The 23,643-nt window shown below is 45.0% G+C and overlaps 1 protein-coding gene across 1 annotated transcript in view; it reads right to left on the reverse strand.

Moving 5' to 3' along the window:
• The window catches only part of SLC25A22 (solute carrier family 25 member 22), a 45,406-nt gene extending 26,126 nt beyond the window's left edge, over positions 1–19,280 (reverse strand). The window contains exon 1 of the mRNA XM_075281325.1: positions 18,845–19,280. The gene's annotated coding sequence lies outside the window, so the exon portion shown is untranslated. The remainder of the gene's footprint in view (positions 1–18,844) is intronic.
• Positions 19,281–23,643: the final 4,363 nt, after the last annotated feature.

Genomic DNA, 23,643 nt, shown 5'->3' on the forward strand with positions numbered 1-23,643 from the left:
CAGGAGAATACAGGAGAATAGAGAGAGAGAGAGTACAGGAGAATAGAGAGAGAGAGAGTACAGGAGAATACAGGAGAATAGAGAGAGAGAGAATACAGGAGAATAGAGAGAGAGAGAATACAGGAGAATACAGGAGAATAGAGAGAGAGAGAATACAGGAGAATAGAGAGAGAATACAGGAGAATAGAGGAGAATACAGGAGAATAGAGAGAGAGAGAATACAGGAGAATACAGGAGAATAGAGAGAGAGAGAATACAGGAGAATACAGGAGAATAGAGAGAGAGAGAGTACAGGAGAATAGAGGAGAATACAGGAGAATAGAGAGAGAATACAGGAGAATAGAGAGAGAATAGAGGCAGAATACAGGAGAATACAGGAGAATAGAGAGAGAGAGAATACAGGAGAATAGAGGAGAATACAGGAGAATAGAGAAGGAATACAGGAGAATTGAGGGGGAATACAGGAGAATAGAGAGGGAATAGAGGCAGAATACAGGAGAATACAGGAGAATAGAGAGAGAATACAGGAGAATAGAGGAGAATACAGGAGAATAGAGGGGGAATACAGGAGAATAGAGGGGGAATACAGGAGAATAGAGGAGAATACAGGAGAATAGAGAGAGAATACAGGAGAATAGAGGAGAATACAGGAGAATAGAGAGAGAATAGAGGCAGAATACAGGAGAATACAGGAGAATAGAGAGAGAGAGAATACAGGAGAATACAGGAGAATAGAGAGAGAGAGAATACAGGAGAATAGAGGAGAATAGAGGGGGAATACAGGAGAATTGAGGGGGAATACAGGAGAATAGAGGGGGAATACAGGAGAATAGAGAGGGAATAGAGGCAGAATACAGGAGAATACAGGCAGAATACAGGAGAATAGAGGGGGAATACAGGAGAATAGAGAGAGAATACAGGAGAATAGAGGAGAATACAGGAGAATAGAGAGAGAATAGAGGCAGAATACAGGAGAATACAGGCAGAATACAGGAGAATAGAGGGGGAATACAGGAGAATAGAGGGGGAATACAGGAGAATAGAGGGGGAATACAGGAGAATAGAGGCAGAATACAGGAGAATAGAGAGAGAATAGAGGCAGAATACAGGAGAATGCAGGCAGAATACAGGAGAATAGAGGGGGAATACAGGAGAATAGAGGGGGAATACAGGAGAATAGAGGAGAATAGAGAGAGAATACAGGAGAATAGAGGCAGAATACAGGAGAATAGAGGCAGAATACAGGATAATAGAAAGAGAATAGAGGCAGAATACAGGAGAATACAGGCAGAATACAGGAGAATAGAGGGGGAATACAGGAGAATAGAGGGGGAATACAGGAGAATAGAGGAGAATACAGGAGAATAGAGGCAGAATACAGGAGAATAGTGGTCAGGAGAATACAGGAGAATAGAGAAGAATAGAGGGGGAATACAGGAGAATAGAGAGAGAATAGAGGAGAATAGAGAGAGAATACAGGAGAATAGAGAGAGAATACAGGAGAATAGAGAGAGAATAGAGGAGAATAGAGAGAGAATAGAGGAGAAAAGAGAGAGAATACAGGAGAATAGAGAGAGAATACAGGAGAATAGAGAGAGAATAGAGGAGAATAGAGAGAGAATACAGGAGAATAGAGGAGAATAGAGAGAGAATAGAGGCGAATAGAGGCAGAATACAGGAGAATAGAGGCAGAATACAGGAGAATAGAGGGGGTATACAGGAGAATAGAGAGAATACAGGAGAATAGAGGGGGAATACAGGAGAATAGAGAGAGAATACAGGAGAATAGAGGGGGAATACAGGAGAATAGAGAGAGAATACAGGAGAATAGAGGCAGAATACAGGAGAATAGAGAGGGAATACAGGAGAATAGAGGGGGAATACAGGAGAATAGAGAGAGAATACAGGAGAATAGAGACAGAATACAGGAGAATAGAGGCAGAATACAGGAGAATAGAGAGAGAATAGAGGAGAATAGAGAGGGAATGCAGGAGAATAGAGAGAGAATTCAGGAGAATAGAGAGGGAATACAGGAGAATAGAGAGAGACTACAGGAGAATAGAGGCAGAATACAGGAGAATAGAGAGAGAATAGAGGCAGAATACAGGAGAATAGAGAGAGAATAGAGGCAGAATACAGGAGAATAGAGAGAGAATAGAGGCAGAATACAGGAGAATAGAGAGGGAATACAGGAGAATAGAGGGGGAATACAGGAGAATAGAGAAGGAATACAGGAGAATAGAGGCAGAATAGATGGAGAATAGAGGCAGAATACAGGAGAACAGAGAATACAGGCAGAATACAGGAGAATACAGGAGAATAGAGGCAGAATACAGGAGAATAGAGAGAGAATACAGGAGAACAGAGACAGAATACAGGCAGAATACAGGAGAATAGAGAATAGAGGCAGAATACAGGATAATAGAGACAGAATACAGGAGAATAGAGGCAGAATACAGGAGAATAGAGACAGAATATAGGAGAATAGAGGGGGAATACAGGAGAATATAGGCAGAATACAGGAGAATAGAGGGGGAATACAGGAGAATATAGACAGAATACAGGAGAATAGAGGGGGAATACAGGAGAATATAGGCAGAATACAGGGGAATACAGGAGAATAGAGGGGGAATACAGGATAATATAGGCAGAATACAGGAGAATAGAGGGGGAATACAGGAGAATAGAGAGGGAATACAGGAGAATAGAGAGGGAATAGAGGCAGAATACAGGAGAATAGAGGCAGAATACAAGAGAATAGAGGCAGAATAGAGAGAGAATACAGGAGAATAGAGAGAGAATACAGGAGAACAGTGGTCAGGAGAATAGAGGCAGAATACAGGAGAATAGAGGCAGAATACAGGAAAATAGAGGCAGAATACAGGAGAATAGAGAGAATGCGTGGGTTTCCTCCGGGTACTCCGGTATCCTCCCACACAAGAAAGACATACTGATAGGGAATGTAGATTGTGAGCCCTATATGGGACAGTGACTTACAATATATGTAAAGCGCTGCGGAATATGATGGCGCTATATAAGTAAGCATAATAATAATAATAATAATAATAGAATACAGAAGTATAGAGGCAGAATACAGGAAAATAGAGAGAGAATACAGGAGAATAGAGGAGAACAGTGGTCAGGAGAATAGAGGCAGAATACAGAATAGATGGAGAATAGAGGCAGAATACAGGAGAACAGAGAATACAGGAGAATAGAGGCAGAATACAGGAGAATAGAGAGAGAATACAGGAGAACAGAGACAGAATACAAGCAGAATACAGGAGAATAGAGAATAGAGGCAGAATACAGGAGAATAGAGAGAGAATACAGGCAGAATACAGGAGAATAGAGAATAGAGGCAGAATACAGGAGAATAGAGGCAGAATACAGGAGGATAGAGAGAGAATACAGGAGAACAGAGACAGAATACAGGAGGATAGAGGCAGAATACAGGAAAATAGAGAGAGAATACAGGAGAATAGAGAGAGAATACAGGAGAATAGAGGCAGAATACAGGAGAATAGAGGAGAACAGTGGTCAGGAGAATAGAGGCAGAATACAGAATAGATGGAGAATAGAGGCAGAATACAGGAGAACAGAGAATACAGGCAGAATACAGGAGAATACAGGAGAATAGAGGCAGAATACAGGAGAATAGAGAGAGAATACAGGAGAACAGAGACAGAATACAGGCAGAATACAGGAGAATAGAGAATAGAGGCAGAATACAGGAGAATAGAGGCAGAATACAGGAGAATAGAGGCAGAATACAGGAGGATAGAGAGAGAATACAGGAGAACAGAGACAGAATACAGGAGGATAGAGGCAGAATACAGAAGGACAGAAGAACAGAGGCAGAATACAGGAGGACAGAAGAACAGAGGCAGTATACAGGAGTACTAATTTAATTTATTTGGAGGATATATGAAAAATGTTCATTTCCTTTCTAACTGGATCATTTTCAGAGCAGAGATATCAGTGACATGTGATCACAAGACGTTAGAGTAATGGACCCCAAAAAGTAGCTGAGGAACCACATGTGGCTTGTGGCTCCATCTGTGTGGCTCTCCAGGCCCTTACTTTTTATTGAATTTAGATCTCTGTGATCAGTCAAGGTTAGATGTAACTCATTGAATAAAAGGTTAAAAAATGACTCTGCCTCATGTACACCTGGTTTGTGGATGGGCTTACATCGGATTTATCCCCTTCCCTCAATCCCATTTTTGAGGTTCTGCAGCAGTTCTGTCTCTGTTACTTATCCATCTTATTATTCCTATCTTCTTCAGCCTTTTTGTTAGTTTTTGTGCTAAGCCCTTAGAACTTGGATGTGTCTTCTGTTTTCCATTTCACTACCCACACGCTCGTATCTTCAGAGCTTTGTAGCTGTGTTTTATCTTGGTTTGGCCATTACAGCTATGTTGGCAGTGACATGAACACGTCTAATAATGATTATGCGGCGCTACACGGTGCACACCGAGCTTCCTATTTCAATACAACAAAAGTATCTGTTGTATTTGTGCGAGCACATCCAGCAGTCGGGTAACGTTATACATTCCCTTTCATGCTGCAGTCACACAGGAGGATGCTGTGCCTGCACTTTCATTCCTAAAACAGAACAATGTGGCCCAGAACAGACTGTAACCTTATTGGCCCCATCCGAGGGAGCGGGGAGGATATGTCAGGAAGTTTTCTTATTGGCCGATGACACCCCTAAATAGGCGGGGTATGTGGTCAAGGAGAAACATTGATTAAAGCTGTGTAGAGAAGTATTGTCACTTCCTTCGGAGTTAACCCTATCAAGGCCACACAAAAAGAAAACCTACCAAATTTACAGTCAGATGCATGGAAAAAAATCATAATACTTTATACTGTTAGGCTTTGCGAGTTCTGTTTATTTAACAGAAGCTTGCATTTTATTCTTATTTTTCATGCGATTTCATATGAACGATACAATGCATGATTAAAAAATCTACGAATATATATATATATATATATATATATATATATATATATAATTTTTTTAAATTTAGGCCTGTCATCCCAGTTCCTGAGTGTATTTGGCTGCCTTCTGCAGTGTCTATGCAAACAGGATGTATCCTGGAACGCCCATTGAAGTGAAGTGTGTATTCCAGGGTAGGTGCTAGACTGGCAAGTACATGCAGGAAAATTCCTTTTAATCGACCCCGTGGTTCACAATACACAATTCGCGATAAATAGACCTGACGTTCTCCTTTATAATCTCTCTGCTATGGTTTCTCTGAATTCTAGCCTTTTCTTCATTTCTGTAAATTTTTTATATAATGTGCTATGGCAGTCTGAGACCCTTCCCCGTGATTTTGGCAGGTCTGCGCTAGAGTGCAGGGAATGTCTCAGGCCCAGTTCACATCTACATTTGGGGCAGTGGCGGATCCAGGGTTTGCGGGGCCCTGGGCAATTGACTTTGGCGGGGCCCTACTTACCGGGGGGTGTTTCACTTCTAACCTGTACCTCCCACGGCCCTGCCCACTTTTATGTTGACTCCGCCCATTCTCATTCATTTTTCTTGTGATTCCACACAGTGTAATCCTCCTACAGTCACCCATAAATTATATGTCCCCCTCCATCTCTCCCCCATTTTCATATACACCCTTCATCTACCCCTAGTTTCATGTCCCCCCCTCTATCTCTGTCCCCAGTTTCATGCCATTCTCGCCCTTCACCTGCCCACAGTTTCATGTCCCCCTGCCTCTGCCCCAGTGTCATGCCATTCTCCCCCCCCCTCATCTGCTCCAGTGTCATGCCGTTCTCCCTCCGTTCATCTGCCCCAGCGTCATACTGTTCTCTCCCCCTTCATCTGCCTCAGTGTCATGCCGTTCCCCCTTCATTTGCCCCAGTGTCATGCCGTTCTCCCCCCCTTCATTTGCCCCAGTGTCATACTGTTCTCTCCCCCTTCATCTGCCCCAGTGTCATGCCGTTCTCCCCCCTTCATCTGCCCCAGTGTCATGCCGTTCTCCCTCCGTTCATCTGCCCCAGCGTCATACTGTTCTCTCCCCCTTCATCTGCCCCAGTGTCATGCCGTTCTCTCCCCCTTCATCTGCCCCAGTGTCATGCCGTTCCCCCCCCCCTCATCTGCCCCCAGTCTCATGGGCCCCCTACATTATTTTCCACCTACCGTATATACTCGAGTATAAGCCGAATTTTTCAATACAGTTTTTGTGCTGAAAAAGCCCCCCTCGGCTTATACTCGAGTCAGCAAAAAAAAAAAATTTTTTTTTTTTTTTTTTTTTTTAAGGGGGTAAGGTCTATGACCAGCAGTAATATCAATGTATAGAACCTCCCATAATATAGTGGGGAAAAAAAATATAAAAATTAAAAGTTCTAAATCCCTCCTTTCCCTAGAATAGACACAAAAGTAGAAAATGACTGTGAAACACAAAAACATTAGGTATCCCTGTGTCTGAAAGTGCCCGGTCTACTGAATATAGGGGATCTGCAGAGCTCCTCTTCCCTCGGAAAGGAGTTAAAGGGGCTCTATCAGCAAAATCATGCTGCTAGAGCCCCACATATGCGTGCATAGCCTTTAAAAAGGCTATTCAGGCACTGTAAAAGTTAAATTAAACTACCCCCCCGTTTTAAAATAATAACTTAGAAAAGAATCTTCTCTACATACGGAACGTGCACCCTGGGCGGGCCCTGGGCGGGCATTCAGGGTGCGCTGTCTTCTTCTTCCCCGCCTCTTCTTCCTCTGTCGTCTTCGGGTCCCGTCCTCCTCCGGCGCTTGCTCGCGGACACTGATAAAAAAAAATAGCCCGGGCGCATGCGCAGTAGCCGTAGTAGAAGCCGCGTGCTACTGCGCATGTGCCCGGGCTGGTTTTTTTTTATCAGTGTCCGCGAGCAAGCGCCGGAGGAGGACGGGACCCGAAGACGTCAGAGGAAGAAGAGGCGGGGAAGAAGAAGACGGCGCACCCTGAATGCCCGCCCAGGGTGCACGTTCCGTAAGTAGAGAAGATTCTTTTCTAAGTTATTATTTTAAAACGGGGGGGGTAGTTTAATTTAACTTTTACAGTGCCTGAATAGCCTTTTTAAAGGCTATGCACGCATATGTGGGACTCTAGCAGCATGATTTTGTTGATAGAGCCCCTTTAATAGCAGCACTGCAGATCCCCTATATTCAGCCAGACTGAATTCCAAGTGGGGGTAAAAAAAAGCAGTCCTCAAGCTCAGGGAAGGGGCAGACAGACAACCAAAACACCCCCTCACCTTTCCCAGCACCCAGCATCTAATGCACCCAAAAACTCCGACCATTTTAATTTTTTTAATTTTCCAGTAGCTGCTGCATTTCCCCCCCCCCTCGGCTTATACTCGAGTCAATAAGTTTTCCCATTTCTTTGTGGTAAAATTAGGGGGGTCGGCTTATACTCGAGTATATACGGTAAATGATTAACAGGACGCCGATGAGCTGAAATCGGGAAATGCCGACCGGGACCGTTTTGTTAGGTCCGGCTCGCCCGGCCCTGGATTCGCCCCTGGTTTGGGGAGTCCGCTTGGGTACTTCCTCCCTGGATGGAAACCTATCCAAACAAACAAGCAATTACCTTAGGAAACCGGCGGACCACATAGACTATAATGGGGTCCATGTGGTGGTCATAGGAAACATTCAGAGAGAAAAACGCTACTTGCAGGACTTTTCTGTCCACATATTTCATACGAATAGGGGAACGGAACGGCCCGAATGCAGATGTGAACCCCGGGCCTCAGACTACTCTAGTTACACGGTCGCTGGTCTAAGACTACCGAGGCATAGTGTATCTAAGCCTAGACACTGGTGGCCAATTTACAGAAAATAAGAGGAGACTTGGAACTGGAAGAACCGGGTGGTCACTTATTCCATTCACATCACAGAAATAACATTCCTTTCGGTATACGTGAATGGGCCCTTTATTCCCTCATGTAGGTAAGCTATACATGGTGCTCAGTGTGCGTATATCCAAAACTTCCTTCTCCTTCATAATACTAAGCTCATGTACCAAAAGCCATATAACTAACTAGAAAATGAAAATTCTCCTGGAAACTCAGCAAACTATTTAGTCATGTGCTAATTTGTGTTGTATGTACAGCCTGCGCCGCAATAGGCATTACTGCAGATTCATCACTTAAAGGGGTTGGCATTGAGTTCTCCATTCATAGGCCCCGTTCACATCTGTGTTTGGGTTTCCGTTGAGGAGTCCATTTGGGGATACCCCAAATGGAAACCTATATGCATTAAGCAGCGGTTACCTAAGGAAACCTGCAGACCTCATGGAATGTAATGAGGTCCGTGTGGTTTCCGCACGACATTGACCCCATGAAAGCAAGAGGGGCATGGGAGTTATTCTACATTTAATATCTACTGGCACAAATGATCACTGAAACCTGCAACGTATCTAGGAGGAAATCTACAAGCTGCCATAGATTTGATCACAGGCGCTCGGCCTGTCCGAGGAGATGCCGCATTGATGAAGAGGTGAGCGCCTCCTCAATGATGTGGCCAGTCTGCTTAATGCGCCAGTCTTTGTAAATTTACTCTATTAATTTCAATGCTCTGTTTGGGGCCTCCATCGCTCTTGTAATGGGGCATCGATCACTTGTAATAACACCTTGACGTCCATTGAAGGTCCAATGTAATAGAACAGCGGTAAAATCACAACGTACTGCAATACAGAAGTTGTATATTGTATAAGTGATCAAATAATACTCAATTTATAAAAAAGAGATTTAAAAGAAAGTTTTATTTTTTTTATGTATTAAAAATATAAACCACGTCCTTCCAAAATAAGACCTAGTCCTAAAAAAGTAGACGTCATTTGTATCGTCACGTCTAAAAAGGCCACAAAAAATTATTACAAAAAATAATTTTTCAAATTCCCCCCCCCCCCCACAATTTTTTTTTTCTAGAAAATACAACTCGCCCTGCAAAAAACAAGCCCCGATACTGCAATGTCAATGGGGGAAAAAAAACCCAAACAAACCCACAAAATTGAGAATTGTCCCAGTTCTTAAGGGGTTAACATTGAGCTTTATTCGTATACTCCTAAGGGACAACGCATAGGGAGACCAAATTAGATCCGTCCCCATTAGTCACCGGAGTCGTAAACCAAATTAACCATTTGTCAGCCGGTTATTCCGTATAGCGCGGACGGTGTTTTTCCACTGAACTCCCCCATTTACAGTCTAGACTCTTGTGTTAGCAGAAATAGTTTCTATGGAAACTGACTCTCTCCGCAGCTCCCGGGACCCGAGAGCGTCCTCATCCTCATCCTCATCCTCACACAGGAACGTCGATATGTGCGAAAATGAGACGGACCAAGAATAGGTTAAAGCGTTTAGGAGGCACGTGTAGAAATTACGCGCATAGCGAATCCTATTAGGACCCGTCTCATCATTAGAAAGGTGTTTGCTTAGTCCGAGGGCCGAGAATGTCACATCTGTCTTACAAGGAGCCTTCATGTAATACACGCCGCCGTCCTATAGCATAGATTACCATGATTCATAGGCTATGCATAACTTAGCGTCCAACGCGCCGTATAAAGAGAGCAGAATTGGGCGCTGACTATAAATTTTGATATAGAGATGTGTAATGTCACCAAGACAGCGCAGGCCGGCCATATATCTTCCACAGATTGTCTGACTCTGACACCTCCGATCCCTCGGGGAGGATATAAATATACATCTGCTCTGTGGTTGGAGCACATCATCCGGGGTGAAGGATATAACACACCGGCATGTGGGGAGGGCAAGATGGTGACATCAGTAGTGCCATAAATATAGGTCAGCAACACCTTAAAGGGTTCATAGCTCCGTATGTCTGCTGAGAAAACAATACAAGCAAGCGCATACCGCGATTTATCATCTGTATGTACCGGCGAGAATTTGCAACGAGCCACCATTCTGAGACGCTTCATCTAATATCGAAGAATACACCTCTGACCCAAATCACTTTCTCATAAGATTCTGTTCCCACTAATGTCATGGCTTCCCTTTATAAGGGCCAGACTTAAAGGAGTCATCCCAATGAGTCTAAATTTTATAAATAAAAGGAATATTAGATAGAATAGAATAGATTAAGCTGTTATTTGTTATAGCACCCCCTGGTGTTTATTCAGTTCCCTCTCAGAACGTCCACTGAATGCGTCCATTGCTGGTGGTCACACATGCTCAGTAGCAGCAGCAGCAGAATGATTCCTACTATTGGACCAACAGCCAATAAAAAAATCAATGTCCTCGCGCGTGCTACTTCTCAATTATCGAATATTAAAGTAAAGTAAACCTTTCTGAGACGCTTCATCTAATATCGAAGAATACACCTCTGACCCAAATCACTTTCTGATAAGATTCTGTTCCCACTAATGTCATGGCTTCCCTTTATAAGGGTCAGACTTAAAGGAGTCATCCCAATGAGTGTAAATTTTATAAATAAAAGGAATATTTTTTTTATGTTCCTCTGTCTAGATTAAGCTGTTATTTGTTATAGCACCCCCTGGTGTTTATTCAGTTCCCTCTCAGAATGTCCACTGAAGGTGTCCATTGCTGGTGGTCACACATGCTCAGTAGCAGCAGCAGCAGAATGATTCCTACTATTGGACCAACAGCCAATAAAAAACCCAATGTCCTCGCGCGTGCTGCTTCTCAATTGTCGAATATTAAAGGGGTTTTCCTTCAAAACAGTGGGTTTCGACTGCTCAGACCCCCACTGATCAAGGGAACGAGGGACTTTTGTTCCCGGTTCTGAATGGATTGGTGGTCAGGCATCTTTGAGCTGACCTGAAGTGATATTCTTCATCACTAACCTACTGCCATGATGTACGTTGCGTTCTCTGAGAGACATCATGAAAGAGCTTTCTATACAATCCCAGAATTAAATGACATTTCTATAATAAAACTGAAGGCAGGATTTACCTAAATCCTACTCGAGAGCTTAAACAATATCACATCACGTATTCGCCTGAGTTCTGGGCTCACTTTGTATCCTCTTAGAATATCTAAGGACAAAGGAGCAGAGTCACTGTATTATCATTGCAGGCCGGGGATTGGATTGGATTGGATTAGGTTGGCTGCAACGATGTAAACTATGAAGAAGAGAATGATTTGTAATGTTGGGGTCAATGCTCTGTATTTTTTCCTTAGCTGTATCTCCCTCATACCATTCACTTGGTTACTCAATAAAAACAGAGAGATAGTTGCCGGTGGGGCAAGTTAGGATGGGCCCATACAGATTAGATGGTCAACAGGTCTCGGCTAAAGTAATGGGAACCTGTTGACTCAATTTAAAACCCCCCCCCCCAAACCTCTTAAGTGTTGACTAGTAGTGTCCTTATAATGCCAGGTCATGGCCTCCAACCCCCAAAAATGAACTTTTATTCCATATTCAAATTACAATAGACATTTGACGTCAAGGAGGTGGAGCGATAACAGGCCCATATGCTGCGACATAACAAGACTGAGGGGTGTCAGGTCACAGCATAGGGGCTATGTTGGGGGTGCAGACAACTTGACGTGTTTCTTTAGCTCTTCACTCCTTTGACTTGAAACATTTAACCTAAATAGACTATCAGTGGCGTAACTAGCAATGGCGGGGCCCCGAGGCAAACTTTTGACATGGCCCTCCCCCCCCCGACGACCTCGACCAACTCCCTCCTACGCATTCCTGCGCGCTCTATTATGCCCCATAGTGGCCCCTGCACACAGTATTATCCCCCATAGTGGCCCCTGCACACAGTATTATCCCCCATAGTGGCCCCTGCACACAGTGTTATCCCCCATAGTGGCCCCTGCACACAGTATTATCCCCCATAGTGGCCCCTGCACACAGTATTATCCCCCATAGTGGCCCCTGCACACAGTATTATCCCCCATAGTGGCCCCTGCACACAGTATTATCCCCCATAGTGGCCCCTGCACACAGTATTATACCCCATAGTGGCCCCTGCACACAGTATTATGCCCCATAGTGGCCCCTGCACACAGTATTATCCCCCATAGTGGCCCCTGCACACAGTATTATGCCCCATAGTGGCCCCTACACACAGTATTATGCCCCATTGTGGCCCCTGCACACAGTATTATCCCCCATAGTGGCCCCTGCACACAGTATTATCCCCCATGGTGGCCCCTGCACACAGTATTATCCCCCATAGTGGCCCCTACACATAGTATTATGTCCCACTGTGGACACCCATAAACAATTATTATACTCCGGGGTCTTTTCAGACCCCAGAGTATAATAATCGGAGACCCAAGGGGAGAAAAACATAAAAAAACCTCTGTTACTCACCTATCTCCCGTCTCTTACGCTCTCGGCCTCCGAAGTAGTTGATCTTCAATGACGTCAGACGTCACATAACCCCGGTCGCAGGCCGGGGTCATGAGATGTCAGACGACTAGGCCGAAGTCTGCACGGATCGTGGAGAGGTAAGTAACAGTGTTTTTTATGTTTCTTACCTCTCCCGGTCCACCAATCATTATACTCGGGGGTCCGAAAAGACCCCCGAGTATAATGATAGCAGCAGTAGCGGCTATCGCTGGGCCCCTAATGTCCCGGGCCCTGTGGCAGCTGCCTCTGCTGCTATGGCGGTATTTACGCCACTGTATACTATCAAGGTTCCTTTTTTGGACACCATTGGGCAACATTTGAGATGCGCTGATGCATGGTAAGGTATTGATGGTGGTATGGGGGTAAATTGAGATGACCGGTTCTCTTTAAGACAAGAGCATGGTGAGGTCATGTTGGGTTAGTAGAAGTCCATACCAATGGTTCATATTGGTGCGGCCTACTGTACTGTAATATTGACTGTCGGCCAATAGAAGGTATGGGTAATAGATTGGGTATGTGCCAAGTAGATCTAGGATCTCTGTAGAGTACACTGCTCTCTATGTATAGCATTCAGATTTGTGGGCAATACATGTGGCATAAGAAACCTTATTATTACAAGTAAGGAGATCACCATGGAGGTCTATGTGCCAAGATGGAAATTCACTGAGCGGCCTCGGAATTGTGAAATAGTTCTCCCGGACTTTACAACTCTAGTAGTTTATGGCACTTCATAGATTGTGAATGAGACATAGGGCATGTGCCATCTGATGCGGCAAGACCCGTCAAGCCAGTCCCACAACTTCTTCTGCCAACTTGAACGCCTCCTCGGAATGGCAACATTATCTTTCCTAGGCAGAACCGACGAATTGTGAAACTGTGAAAATTGTGTTGCGGCTGAAGACAAGACGTGGCTGGCATCTCTGTCACTTTACATGAAACATGTTCCTTGGATTGATTGTCAGTGCTGTCAATCTGAACATTGGGGAAGGTTTATCAATGTGTTGTAAAGCAAATGGCATAAGAGAAGACAGAAAAATGTTGCGCCATATTCCCACATATTGAACGTAAATAATGGGTCACCCACAAATAGCACGTAACCCTCAAATCATCAGGACCTCATGGTCCTCGCCCATCCACAGACTGCGGGCATGAGAATGAGGCCTCACACAGGTTTTACCTGACCTCAGACCCGGTCCTATATCAGTATTCACACCTCTGCTCCTGAGATGGTTGCTATATTTGCCTGTGTAACGCGACGCACATTAAATCAGTGTCAGTATCTACAAGATGTTATGGTATGGCTCCAGATATATATACAGTATATATAATACTGTATATACATATATATTAAACAATATTCCTGACTTTTGATGATTTGTATTATGTTTTTCCATTTCTTTTTCTCAAATATTATTAATGAATCTAAATCTCTTAAAGAAAATTCTTAATTCTAATCTTTGATCAGGATTCATTTTATTGATGTGCTCCCTAATCTGGTCCTTGCTGTAGGCATGGGAGAGGTGTACGTCTTGTACTAATGGTAAGGCAATATGTACCTATTGAGCAATATCTCATGTTTCCCTCCTTCATTACTGAAGCGGCTCAGGTACCGACAATCTCTTGTGGCTTCTCTACAGCTTAATAAGACGTCTAATCCAAATGTTCAGACTTCCAACGTGTCCCCTGCTCTCTTATCTTAATAAGGCTGTGCTCTATCATCGTGGTGACCTGGCTCGGACTGGCCCACAGGAGAGGAGGTGAAAATCCCCTGGCGGGCCCCTAACTCGGGGGGGCCCCCAACCTCTGCAAGAGTGGTGCACAGCACAGTACAGTTACTGGACTACATACAGATAGGTAAAATACAACATCTTACATCCCCCTGACTGTACTCATCCATTGCTCTGTACTGTCAGAGCGGGCGATCCTTACTGCTCAGCCATGGACGAGTACAGTCAGGGGGGCGCTCCTCACAGCCCAGCTAGACTGTCAGGACCACCCTTCAGTGGTATATAAGAACGCGTGTGCCTGAGAACATGAAAGGTCCTCTTTAAGCTATCGTCTATCCTGTATAATGTCATATTACTGGAATACCCCTTTAAGAAGGCCACACAGATTATATATATTTGGAGGAAACAGATCGACAACAGTTGCATCTGATTTTTGTTCACACCTGAAAATGTATGAATAGCGCAAATCTGGTGCTGCGCCTGGTTCTTGCAATGATCACAAATCCTAACGCGTTTCTGGGTTTGGACCACTGGTTTTATCTACTAGGGCGTCATCCATGCCCATGTCCATATTTCTCTTTTGGTATGCTATCCATTTTTTCTCATTAGATCGCTCACTGACCCATTCATTTCTATGGCCCCATGCACATGACTGTGATTTTTCACAAGTCCGTGCGGGCGCCCTTAATACCGACGGCAAAACTCAGGGCAGGTCCTAAACATTTTGCAGCCCAGGCTCATTCGTCCTAGTGTATGGGTCCATGGAAAGCACGGATGACACATGGACGGTCTCTGTGTGTCGTCTACCTGTTATTTCACAGACCCTTACATGATATGTAATGTATTAGTAAATCATTGCTGCCAGCGACATAAAGGGGTGGGTTTCGCCGGGTGTTTCCGCCCCCGTTTAATAGACTGTTCAGATGATTCTGTTGGCAGAGGATTACATTTTTGTAATAGTTCAGTTTTCTGTATTATGTCATTGTTGAATACCGTATTCCTCTGTACAAAGGAGAAAGCTTACTCAGTATGTGGAGAGTATATATATATATATATATATATATATATATATATATATATATATTTATATATATATATATATATATGGCTCATTGTATTTCTGGGACTTCCTATGCAGCAGTATATCGTATATATTTATATATATATATATATATACTTGTATATCTTCCATATATATCTGGTGCCAGTTACAAAGCTAAATACTAGACATTTGTAACACAGCATATGACGGATATAGTTGGGTCCCCCACCAACTCGAAGATCAGGACCCTTGTTCTATCTGGTGAGGATACACAGGCTTTGCCTTATCCATAGTTACCAGACATCAATGGGGAAAGTGTCCTCCTTCCTCCTCCTGACAGGTGACATAGCTAACCCTAAGCTTTAGAGGCAAAGGCCATGAAAAGTGAGGACCAGCCAACGACATTACATATATGGGGGTCTCCCGACTGTTGTGGGAAAGAGTATTTTGGGCGTGTGGAATTTCAAGGCTCAACCTTTTGTTTTCTGAGGAGATAGGCCTCTGAGGAGACAAGTCAACGTCAAGAGATTTCTGGCAGCAGACTACTACATACTTTCCAACTTGTCTAAGAATGCCGGGGAGGGGGCCTAGGTGATTTGTCCGCTATTCTGGGATGCCAGGAAGTCACTCCTTCCTGGACATTGGCAAGAATGGTGTAGGCGGGGGCAATACGGTGGCTCAGTGGTTAGCCTTGCAGCACTGGAGTCCTGGGTTCTAATCCCGCCAGGACTCCAACATCTGTAAGGAGTTTGTATGTTCTCCCCGTGTTTGCGTGGATTTCCTCCCATTCTACAAAGACATACTGATACATTGTGATCCCTATATATATCCCTATATAGGCCTCATGCATACTACCGATTGTGCCGATTCCCATGTTCTGTTCCGTGGTATATGGCACATTGCCCTATAGACTCCGCTCCATGGCAACAGAACAAAGCAGAACACTCCAAGTATCATTCAAGTGTCTCCTCGGATGGCCCACAGTCGTTTGCACGAGGTCTTACTCCCATTGACTACACATGCATACCTCCCAACCGTCCCGATTTCCGCGGGACAGTCACGATTTGGGTGACATGTCCCGCGGTCCCGGTTGGAGGGAGGTATGTCCCGATTTCAACTCAGATCTGCGTCCAGAGGACGCAGATCTGAGTTGAACACATATGCAGCTGAAGCAAGAAGCTGACACAGGTCAGCTCCTCGCTTCGCCGCTGCCGCCGGCTCCTGGCTTGTAGACGCGATGTACAAGCCAGGAGCCGGCGGCAGCAGCGAAGCGAGGAGCTGACACAGGTCAGCTCCTCGCTTCAGCCGCATGTGTCAGCGAGAGAGAGAGACGCTGCGGCGAAGCGAGCAGCTTCAGCCGCGTGTGTCAGGGAGAGAGGCGGGCAGGGAGCGGAGGAGAAGGTAAGTTTAATGTGGAGGTGGAACGTGAATCTGGGGGCAGATGAAGGAGAGGACGGCATGACACTGGGGGCAGAGATGGAGAGGACATGAATCTGGGGGCAGAGATGGAGAGGACATGAATCTGGGGGCAGAGATGGAGGGACAGGAATCTGGGGGCAGAGATGTGGGACATGAATCTGGGGGCAGATATGGAGGGACATGAATCTGGGGGCAGAGATGGAGGGACATGAAACTGGGGGCAGAGATGTGGGGACATGAATCTGGGGGCAGAGATGGAGGGACATGAATCTGGGGGCAGAGATGGAGGGGACATGAATCTGGGGGCAGAGATGGAAGAGGGACATGAAACTGGGGGGCAGATGAAGGGTGTATATGAAACTGGGGGAGAGATAGAGGGGATACATATAATTTACAGGTGACTGTAGGAGGATTATACTGTGTGCGGGCACATGAAAAATTAACGAGTGGGTGGGGTCAACACAAAAGTGGGCGGGGCTAAATTTGCCGCGGCGCGCTATTTTGTCCCTCTTTCGGTTCTTCAAAAGTTGGGAGGTATGCACATGCACACTTAGCCGGACCCAGTGTGCATGTCTGTGGGGGAATCAGGAGGAATAGCACTACCATAAAGCATGTAACTTTGTTTCTCCCTCAGTTATTAGGACATGAGTTATCCGTCTCCATATTACAACCCCCTCCTACTGATATAACATGCATGCTCGGGCTTCAGTCTCGTGTGTATTGGTAGTCTTATAATACATGATTGATCTCTTCCTATACAATACATAAACTATACATAGCTTCATCTCTCTTATTCCCTGTACAGATGGTAATTCATAGCGGTGAGCAGAGTATACATATATCAGATTTCTCCCCTCCCCGGAGGAATACGAAGACACCATCTGTACATTTACTAAGCAATCTGTAATGAGCCTATAAGCACCGATATGTGATGGCTTCTGCCTTGTTCTGTCCCATAGTCCCAGAATACAACCATAGGAACAACCTAAGACCTTATTTATATAATATCATCCATTGTGTGAACATGGCGAATCTTATCCTCGTACAGAATTCAGAGGTCACAATCACTACCTATAGCAATCACTACACAACATAGGGACAAACTGTACATGTGTATGGAGCCAGGTGTACCCGACGCAGTTTACCGTACTGACCATATATTGCCTTTACGGGCTTATAAATCCCTCTGCTGCGGTTTCCCCATCACGTCTTATTTATGCGTTTTGTAGCCTTTTTCTACATTGGCTTTTCCGTCTCCGTCGTTTGACAGAGATACTTTTGTCTGGTTTCCTAATAATGCACACCACAGCCACATATATATACGCCATATACATAGCTTCCATGGACCCACGGTAGCGGTACCCTATAGGTGTAGTAAGGCTTTGTATGAGGTTGTGCGCAGGTATTGCATTATACATTATGCATGCACTATCATTTGCATCGCTCTGGTTTTGCTTGTCATTTTCCTTTCCCCCTATTTTATGGGATCTCTCCTACAGCTATTTTATTATAGGATCACTATCTTTATTCTAGCCCTATAGATAACCTATATATTCTGAAATATCATGATTGCACATAGCAAATATGTGACTATACAAAGCCAAAACTGCTTACATAGGAAGGCACCTTGACAAATCAAAGTCCTATCAAGGGCACTAATGTCAGACATTGCTATCGGGTTTGATAACACCTCTAAGGCCCTATATCAGGTATGTGCAGATTAATGTAAAAATATCAGGGTGCACCTGCTCTATGACTATACATTTTACAGGGGACCTTTGAATGTACCAAAGGTTGGCATCTGAAACTGTATGCCAAGTGAAGTTGCAGTGCCCTCCGGCAAGGACCACCCCACTAGTCTAACGTGAGAATTACAGAATTAATCCTCATGGCTCGGAAGTAGCGGCAGGTTGTAAATGGGCGGACAAGGCTATAAAGTCGAGTGATGAATAAATGAATGACAGGCTGACAGGTGAAATACACCGCTCATGGCGCGGTACACAGATGTAAGGCGAACACACATGTAAATGATAGAAAGACCCATAAACTGGTAAAGTTACAATGCCCCGCAAGTCAGAAGTGTACGGTAAGGCTCCTGCAGCAGCACAAGGGTTAAGGTGCTACCTATGACATGACATGGATGTAAGGTTGCTGGAATAAGCCGCCGTACGTTGCTGAACAGATGACCATGACGGGTTTAAGGGATTTAAGTAATACTCATGAATAAATAACATTGCCGCAGCAGAAAGGGGTTGCAGATCCTCAGCCCTACAGAGCCCTTTCCTCTAACCAGCCCCCTGACCGTGGCTTCCTGTGACATCTTACCTGCCGGGTGACACTGCCAGGGAGAAGAGGTCCTTGTCACTGAGATGGAGCTGCAATCCACTCCCTGATGTAGAGGAGGCCACAGATGTGTAGAAGGGAGACAGAAGGAGGGAAGAGGAGGAGGAGAGATACAGAGAGGAGGGGGGAGAGGGAGATGAGTGTGAGAAAAGGAACCCTGCCCCTACAGGATAGAGAGAGAGGGAGGAGGGGGGTGTGACAGCCAGGGGACGCCACTCATTCAATGGAGACCCAGGGTGCGATATTAAAAAAGAGAATCTACAGATGGAAATCCTGATCTTTTACAGGAAGAGCGATGGAGAAGATGCAGAGAGGAAGTCTGTGCAATATCGAAAATAATAGAAGCAGCTGAGTGTGCAAAGCACCAAGAGGGGGAAGTGGCCGATAATTCGCGGAAGTCAGCAGTGCAAGTTAATTTTTAGACAGTGAAAATCTGCAGCCTCAGACAATCTGCCACTTGTTCTTATCGGCTGAGCTGGAAAAGTGCTATTTGACCCAATAAAAAGAAATGCCAGGGTTACAGGTCCAGATGTAAGGTGGTGGCGCCCTCTACTGGTCCTGCGGCGAGCAAGCGGAACCGCCAGCAGGGGTTTACAAGTAGCTGCAAAGTGCAAATATTTCTGGAGTTTTTTTTGCAATAAGCGGAAGATATTTTTGGTCTGTTAATGTAACAACGATACTTTATTCGGATATTAGGCAGCGCCATACGGGACAACTATACAATGCCGTTCAGTTTTACGCAGTAAATAAGCGGGCGCTAGCATTGGCAACAAAATCAGATTACTGCCCCCGTGACCCGGCCCTATAGGCCAGAAAAACTAAACAGGACCATGAATTTAGGGCGCTATAAAGACTTGTTAGGCCACAAATTATACAGACATGGACCCCTTCACCACCCGACATCACCGGGTATACCGATATTAACCCTCTCATTGCATAGTACACTTATATTACAGCCTTCACTTCCCGAAATCAAGGACGTTAACCACTTCACTGCCTTAGACCACCAGGGATATAGACAATAACCTTTACTTCAATAGACCTGGCTGCTGTGTAATATTTGCCTTAAATGGTACATGGGCCTGTATATGTGGCTAGTGTATGGTTTACGGTCACATATGCAGGCCGACAGTCCGGGCCACAAAATAGAGAACAGATCCTATTCCTGTCCTATTTTGCGGCCCGTGGCTCCTATTCATTTAATGAAAGGGCCACGGAAGCATGGGCGGTATACGGGTAACATCCACGTGTCCCCTGTGCTCGTGCCTTTAATTCAAGGCTGGCTACCAGCACACGGTCGTGTACAACCGGCCTAATAGCCCCACTCCCCTGGCTACAAAAGCTTGAAAGGAATGGATAGCAAGAAGAAACATAGTACAGGTAAGGAGAAGGAGGTTGGAAGCCCAAGCTTGACTTTGGCATCGGGGCCCCTGAGCCTTTAGTCATGCCCCTGCTCTTTCCAGTGCCCACCAGGTACCAAATATGAAAACCCTACAGGTCACAAATAATACAACCCTAATAAACCACATACACCGCCATTCACAATCCCATATAGGTAGGAAGTCAGACCATAACAAAGTTCGTGTCGATAACGTGATCTTAGAATAATTTGGCTCTGCCTCTACTTATAATACTTTGCTGGGTTGATCCAGTTGTGTCATCACGATTTAGATACCCCCGTCTGTATGTCCTAACAGGAGATGGCTGTCATAGTGGAGGGTCGTCCTCTTCTTACCAAATTTGACCTGATATAGAGGGTCTCCTGCTGTGATGGACCACCGTGTACTGTATAATAAGCACCATGTCATTATTTCACAGCCCACAGCTGTCACCCCCCCAGGGATACTGGCAGCCAGACCCCTGTCATCAGATGAGGGACTACTTTTTAGGAACTGAGGGGGTAGGAGAGGGTCTGGAGCCTTGTACAGCCTGTACTGAGGACATGCCAAGAACACTGGACCCAATGCATTAGACTGTAGTACACGTTCTATTCCGATACACCGCACATTGTGACATTGTATCATATAATGAGAATTTTTTTTTTTTTAATCATGACTAGTACCGCATGTCACCAAAAACGTACGCAGTGTATGGTATGAAGCAAGCGAAAACAGACAGAAGAAACAAACTGTGTCATAATTTATTAATATTTTATTATTTTACAGATGTACAGTACCTATGTACACAGTGTATTATTTCTGATGTAATGGATCACTGCTAGGCTGTAAAACTACTAGGCTGTACTATATTATATCCCGGACTGGGCCTTTAGGTTCATTCACCACCCCCTCGGACCCTAGAGGTTCATTCACCGCCCCCTCGGACCCTAGAGGTTCATTCACCGCCCCCTCGGACTCTGGAGGTTCATTCACTGCCCCCTAGGACCCTGGAAGTTCATTCACCGCCCCCTCGGACCCTGGAGGTTCATTCACCGCCCCCTCGGACCCTAGAGGTTCATTCACTGCCCCCTAGGACCCTGGAGGTTCATTCACTGCCCCCTAGGACCCTGGAGGTTCATTCACCGCCCCCTCGGACCCTAGAGGTTCATTCACTGCCCCCTAGGACCCTGGAGGTTCATTCACCGCCCACTCGGACCCTAGAGGTTCATTCACCGCCCCCTCGGGCCCTAGAGGTTCATTCACCGCCCACTCGGACCCTAGAGGTTCATTCACCGCCCCCTCGGGCCCTGGAGGTTCATTCACCGCCCCCTCGGGCCCTGGAGTTTCATTCACCGCCCCCTTGGGCCCTGGAGGTTCATTCACCGCCCCCTCAGACCCTTCTTTTACCCAGAATGTTCCTCTAATATATCTCTGTACACGGCAATGAGGTCACATGGCTCAGACATTGTCAGAAATCTCTTCTATAAATATATTTACACAAATATACAATTATACAAAGTTATACAAATGTGGCAATATCCCAATTCTAACGGTAGATCAGAGAATTAAGGGTATAGGTATATTCACATGCTGCCGATTTGTCGCAGTAATGTCTGCAGTTTCATTCAGCTAAATCCCATCCACACTGCAGGTACTGTAAGACGCAGCGTTTTTGCAATGTGGGGCCCCGGCCTTCATCGCAAGAAATTTCGACAACAAATCTGAAGACGTATTCTAGAAACGCACACAACAAGAATCATTTCATTGTCATTATAGGACTAATCTTTCTTTAAAGTTTCAGAACACTGCTTAAGATACGGTGCAGAAACTACTGCAGAAAGTAGAGAGAGTCTGCTGGGGACCACCGGTACTGTGATGTTGGTGGTGGGGTCCCACCATACGACGTGGCGTTGGCGTTTTCGCAACGTGGGGATAAGGTTTCACTGTATGTATACATATACAGTACTCAACACATTTAACAGTCCCTGCCCTATTAATGTTTGCTTAAAGTGAACCCATAGAGATGACTTCTGCTACCCTATCATGATAGAGGAAGAATAGCCGAGTTCTGTGATATACAGGTTTATATTATTTGGAGCAGGACTCCTAGGCGAGATAGTGAGAGTCCTGATTCCTCCGCCCACACACAGGATGATTGACAGCTCTCCCTGTATCACTGTGTGTACATAGAAGTCTATCCATCATCCTGTGTGTGGGCCGGATATACAGGACTCTCACTGCCTTTCCTAGGAGTCCTGTCGGCATTTAGGATGTGTTCACATTTATGTTGTTCTGTTATAGGAGGAGAACAGTGAATAGAACAGAAGTGCTGGATTTGTGAAATAATGGATATAAGTAACACCTAAAGCCCCCCTTTGATGATAATGGAGCCTGTCGGATTCCCATCAGAGACCAGATAATATAATGTAACGCACTGCGCTCTTTTGTCTACTTTTTTTTTAACGGAATCTGTTTACTGCTACTGAAAACAGAATGAGGCCTACAAAGAAAAAACACGATACCAACAGTCACGTAGGGTAGAGGGTCAAAGATGTTTTGGGGTTGTTTTGTTGCCTCTGTGTCTTCACTGTACACAAGGCATCAGTAAATCTGAAGATTACCAAAGGGTCATGGGGGTCAATATAAGGTCCAGTGTCAGAAAGCTGGGTTTGTGTCCAGAGGGACAAGGACTCCAAACATACTTCAAAAAGTACCCAGGAATGGATGGAAGCAAAGCAATGGAGAGCTCAGAAGTGGCAGCAATGAGTCTGGAGATCAGGCAGATATCAGAGACCTGGAGCAGTTTACAAAAAAGAGGGGTCCACAAATCCAGCTGAGAGGTGTAAGAAGCTTATGGTTATAGGAAGGGATTGATTTCAGTTATGTTTTCCAAAGGGTGGACAACCAAATATTAAGGTGAGGGGTGCCAGTAAATGTGTCCGACTCATTTTTGGAGTTTTGCGTGAAGTTGTATAAACCTATATATCACATGACACAGCATCTCCCTCTATCATATAACCCTATATATCACAGAGCTCAGCTTCTCTCCTCTATCCTATAACCCTATATATCACAGAGCTCAGCTTCTCTCCTCTATCCTATAACCCTATATATCACAGAGCTCAGCTTCTCTCCTCTATCATATAACCCTATATATCACAGAGCTCAGCTTCTCTCCTCTATCCTATAACCCTATATATCACAGAGCTCAGCTTCTCTCCTATTATCATATAACCCTATATATCACAGAGCTCAGCTTCTCTCCTCCATCATATAACCCTATATATCACAGAGCTCAGCTTCTCTCCTCTATCATATAACCCTATATATCACAGAGCTCAGCTTCTCTCTTCTATCATATAACCCCATATATCACAGAGTTCAGCTTCTCTCCTCTATCAT

The sequence above is a fragment of the Leptodactylus fuscus genome, chromosome 7, assembly GCF_031893055.1.
Source record: "Leptodactylus fuscus isolate aLepFus1 chromosome 7, aLepFus1.hap2, whole genome shotgun sequence".
NCBI lineage: Eukaryota > Metazoa > Chordata > Amphibia > Anura > Leptodactylidae > Leptodactylus > Leptodactylus fuscus.